The sequence below is a fragment of the Rhinolophus hipposideros genome, assembly GCF_964194185.1.
Source record: "Rhinolophus hipposideros genome assembly, chromosome: 3".
In the NCBI taxonomy this organism is placed as follows: Eukaryota; Metazoa; Chordata; class Mammalia; order Chiroptera; family Rhinolophidae; genus Rhinolophus; species Rhinolophus hipposideros.
In genome coordinates this window covers 60,636,479-60,641,815 of record NC_138049.1, presented here as the reverse complement: position 1 = coordinate 60,641,815, position 5,337 = coordinate 60,636,479, and the positions used below count along the sequence as shown (strand labels likewise).

The 5,337-nt window shown below is 34.6% G+C and overlaps 1 pseudogene across 1 annotated transcript; it reads left to right on the top strand.

The window, feature by feature from the left end:
• Positions 1 to 222: 222 nt before the first annotated feature.
• LOC308494294 (large ribosomal subunit protein uL6-like) lies at positions 223 to 2,562 on the top strand (annotated as a pseudogene). Its single transcript has 2 exons — positions 223 to 318; positions 1,994 to 2,562. The product of its transcript is annotated as a large ribosomal subunit protein uL6-like (transcript).
• Positions 2,563 to 5,337: the final 2,775 nt, after the last annotated feature.

Sequence of the window (5,337 nt, the reverse complement as noted above, 5' to 3'; positions counted from 1 at the left end):
GAAATTAGCAAAATAGACAAAATAAAAAATGAAAAATTAACTAATAAAACAAGTTGAGCACCAAGACAATAATCTCAAAAATAAAATATAATAAATCATCATTAAAACAGATCAGAATGATAAAGTGATGGAATATGACCAAAATATGAAGAGACATTTAGAGTAAAATTAGAACATTCAAAAGTATACTAATGGGATATATTAAATGAGATGGCACGAAAAATGGGAGGAGAAATGATCATAGTAATAGAAGAAAAAAATCCAAAACAAATAAAAGGCATAGGTATAGAGATTGATAAAATCACTATGCGAAATACGGTGAGCAGAAAGAATGCATGCCTTGATACATCATCACGATATTGGAGTACTCCAAGGACGGTGCAGAAATCCAAAAAGCTTCCAGAGAATCAAAATGAGGTTGACATTAGGCTTTTCACTGTTGATTGTCATTGTGAAATGGCATTGAAACAAAATATTAAAGTTCTAAGGGGCAAGTGTCTACCTAGAATTCTACTTCCAACTGTGTCAGGTTCATAGTATGGGCTTCCTTAGATTCTACTGAACAATTTGTAACCATTATGGCTGTGGCAGAAAACACAGGCACTCACAGGAATCGGATCCTGAGACCTATCAGCCAGGCATGCTTAAGGTTCCGGCCTACTCATCAGTTTCAGACTTGAATAAAGGTAAGAGATCTGCTTTATTCAGCAGGTCCCTATAGAACTAGGTGATAGAACCCAGAACTGCAGGTTAGTTCTCTTTCCTAAAGGCAAACTTTGACTAGTGGCAGAAAGGAGCCAGGAGGACAACTCTAAAGATAAAATCATCCCCCTTCTTTCTTCCAAGAGTCTGTTTGGGCCACAGTTTCATGCACATGCAAAGCGTTTACTGCTAGTTATAATACATATGGATTTGTTTTCCATTCCTTCTTGCCTTATTCTTACTTTCTGGGATTGCAATTGCACTTAAGTTTTGCCTCAGGCTCTGTTTTCTGGGAATCCTGGTCTAAGGTAGGAACCTATTAATCAAGTGCGACATCAAATAATTTTATATAAGAAAACATCCAGAGTTTTATGTCTTGCAGTTCCTTTTTCAAGACTGTTCTTGAGGAAAACTATGCAAAAACACTAATAGTAACAACAACAAAAACATAAACTAAAGAAAGACTCTATATTTAGGAAACTATAGAAATAACTAAAGTACAAAGAAAAGAAATACCAGTGAGCCAACTGTACTACATACAAAGAGTACATTTGATATCAATTATAATAGGAAGTCTCAGATGAGTCCATGAAGAATGTCTTCAAGAAAAACAATATGTTTAGTTATATAAATAGCATAATTAATAATCTGGAAGACTTTAGTAATGAGGAGTCATGTTTAGTAACCTATACATGATTCCAGCATTATGCAACACAAAAATGACATGATTTTGAGTAATGGATGGGGTAGATTTAAAATGAACACATTGGAAACTGATGTTCAAACATACTTTTCAAGTAGAACAACTTTAGGGTCATGGGATTACATTTACTACACTTTGTATCAAAATACTACTTCAAGTAGGGTATATGGTAAAATATTACATGCTGTTTACTACCCATTATTTTAGAAAGAACGAAGACAAAAAGCATAAAATAATGAGTAATAGTCATGAAAAAGAAATTAAATATGAAGAGCTCTGAGAATGTTAAAAAGATGGTATACGGACGGAAGTGAGACAATACAAGGAAAAAGTGAAGTAGAGAGATACGAAGACAGGTCAATTTCCTTATGATTCATACACACCAGGGACGTTAAGCATATTATTTACATGTGTATAGACAACAATTAGAAAAATCAAAAATAATAATATAACATAAGAATCAGGAGTTGAATGTGGGAAAATAAATTAGTAAGTAATTATGCTGTTTTTTATTTATGAAAGTGGAGAACTAATATATTCCTCTTAAAAATATATGTCAATAGACAAATATATAAAAGTTTTGTTTAGCTCTTTGCTGCGTCTACTGTGAGGATGAAGACCATTCTCAGCAATTAGTGGATATTCCAGAAAATGTGGATGTCACTCTGAAGGTACATGGAGTTACTGTAAAGGGCCCTAGAGGTACCTGGCAGAGGGACTTCAATCACATCAGTGTAGAACTCAGTCTCCTTGGAAAAAAGAAGAGGCTTCGAGCTGACAAATGGTGGGGAGATAGAAAGGAACTGTCTACTGTTCAGATTATCTGTAGTCATGTACAGAACATGATCAAGTGTGTTACATTGGGCTTCCGTTACAAGACGAGGGCCATGTGTGCTCACTTCCCCATCAATGTCATTATTTAGAAGAATGATTACTTTGTTGAAATCTGAAATTTCCTGGGTGAAATATACATCCGCAGGGTTCGGATGAGGTAAGGTGTTGCTTGTTCAGTATCTCAAGCCCAGAAAGATGAACTATTTCTTGAAGGAAATGATATTGAACTTGTATCAAATTCAGCTGCTTTGATTCAACAAGCCACAACAGTTAAAAACAAGGATATAAGAAAAAATTTAGATGTTATCTATGTTTCTGAATAAGGAACAGTTCACAGACTAATGAATAAGATCTAAGTTGTCCAGGACAGAAATACCAAGATGTCGAGTGATTCCTGACTTATTTGTGATATTTTAAAGATGCAATAAAAGTCATGTATTGAAAAAATGATGATAAGCAGAAGAAAAAACTGAAATTTTTTAAAACTTGTTAAAAAATATTATTCGTGAAGTGTGGTGCTGGAGTAAGTAGGAGGGAGATTTAAGCTTTTCATTACGTTCTACTGCATTGTTTGAAGTTATTTGTTTTAATGAATTAATTATTATTATTATTATTATTTTTGCTATGACCACAATCGCTTCCCTAGTTAAAGTGCTTTTCTTTCAATGAAATAAGAAGAATCTTAATTCTTTTGGTCATGTGGAGAATTGATTGGGGGAAAGTGTTCAAAGACAAGAGATAGATATGAAGCTATTTTAACAGATAAGGTGAGAGAGACTGAAGGCTGAAATAAAGAAGTAGCAGTCTGTTATCAAATAAATGAGAAAGGTAATAGATATTAAAAGATGAAATAATTAATAATTAATCTAAATATGGGAATACAAGTGAAGGATTTAAGAATAATTCTCACTGGAAGGTCATTAGTGCCACTACCTTAGATAAATAAGGGATTCAAAAAATAAGAGCATATATTGATGTATTAGTAGTTATGAGAAGGTGAAAGGAGTTCAATATTACCTTAGTAAGTTTTGCCACTTGGAGCTTGAAATGTCTACGAGTATTTAGGTGAAAAAGCAACAGGATTTAGGAATCTGGAGTTCAGATCTCATCTTAAGATACATGTTTGATGGTCACAGGATATTAGTGGAAATTTAAAAAAACATATTAATGAAGGAAATCATTTTTAGTAAAAATGTGACATAGTCAGATGGGTCAAGTACAGAATCCTGAGACACCTAATTTGAACGTATAGCAATAAGAAGAGGATTCTCAGGGCAAATAAACTTTGAAGTAGTAATCATAGAAATGGCTGGTATCAAAACTTCATAGGAAGAAAGAACTTGGAATAGGAAAGTGTAGTTAAATTTACAGTGGGTTAACAAGAGAGAGAGACAGAGAGAGAGAGAGAGATTCATTGATTTTTGGCTTGTTATTAATGATTTTATGAAGAATGTCACTGGAATGACTCAACATTCATGAGTGCAAGAATGTGTGTTGAAAAAGTAAATTCAGATGAAGAGCTTGATTTCAAAAATCAGAAATTCATAGAAATAATATAATTACTTATCTATTTCTACGCTAAGGGAAAAAGAGAGAATACTAACTGAGAACAAGAAATTTAAATTATATAAGTGAAAAGGTGATAAGACAAGCCCTACAGAGACCAGACAGGATTTGGCCCACACATCTAAGAATCATGCTTGAATAATAAGACAGACTTCTTTTTTCTGAGACTCAAAGGAAAGAAGTATGGATATTATTGAGTGGATAATACTTTGTAGTTTTGTATGTGAAAGAGTTTATCTCTCATAGCTTAAATTTTCTTAATGTTACTGAAGACAAGAGCAAGTGTGAAGCCATAGGGAAGAAGATTGGAGATAGAAATGATTAAACAATTTGGTAATGGGGAAATGATAAATATTTGAAATAGTTCCTCTGGGGAATGGGAGGTGAAACTGCTCAGTTTGAGATCTGAAGAATTCAGAGCTAATGAGAACCCAGCTGGGACCATGGGCCCATGTCCCTAGTGATAACTTGACAAATCATGAAAGTCCATAACATAGCATTCTGCAGTTCAGCTATAGGAATGGGGAAGGTGAATGGTTGAATTGTTCTAGACACAAACTTGCAGAAGCCGTGTAGTAGGGGATCAAGGGGGCAAAGGAGGTAAGGATAGTGGCCGGAAAGTGGTTACGTGAATGAATTGCAGGTTTTAGTTTGGAGATAAATGGAAGCCAAATAAGAAATATTGATAGATTTAGAGAAAAAAAGGGGAGGGAGTTGAATGACTGAGAAAATCATCTGTAGGCAGAACAGGTGCAGTGATAACAATTTAAGAATAAAAATTTCTGGTAGAAGAATAAAATATATAACATTTAATATTTCAGAGGAAGAGTTTCCAGATGACATTATGTTGAGGAAAGGGTCATGAGAGTGGGTAACAGGAGTTGAGTGGAGATTAACTGAGTTAGCATTTGGAAGTAAAAGATTTTGAAATGGTTGAAAGTTTTTATCCTGTATTCATATGTTGAAAACCTCAAGCCCAAGGTTGATGGCATTAGGAGGTGGGGCCTTTGAGAAATGATAAGCTCATGAGGGTGGAGTCCTCAGGAAGGGGATTGCCCCTTAGAAAAGAGGTCTCAGGAGCTCCTTAGCCTCTTCAGTTTTGTGAGAACACAGCGAGAACTCTGGCATCTTCAACCCAGAAGAGGGCCTTCACAAAAACTTGACCATGCTGCCACCCTGATTTTGGACTTCCAACCTCCCTCCAGAATTGTGAGAAATCAATTCTATTGTTTATAAGCCACACAGAGTATGGTGTTTTGTTATAGCAGCCTGAATGGACTAAGAGATTAATTTTAAGTATTCTAATATCAATTGTAAAGAAAAATATAAAAAATCAGAGAAAACATCTGTGTCTACCCTTTCAAATTGGTTTGGCAAGAACAAATATTTCAAAAATGTAGTTGGAAGACTGATCATTTGTTCCTCTACAGACTGGTATTGCCCAGATCCCCACCCCCATGTGGATTTTCTACCTATTTTAAGTGTATAGGAATAATTTTAATTCCTTTTCTAATTCCATCTGAAATCAGTGG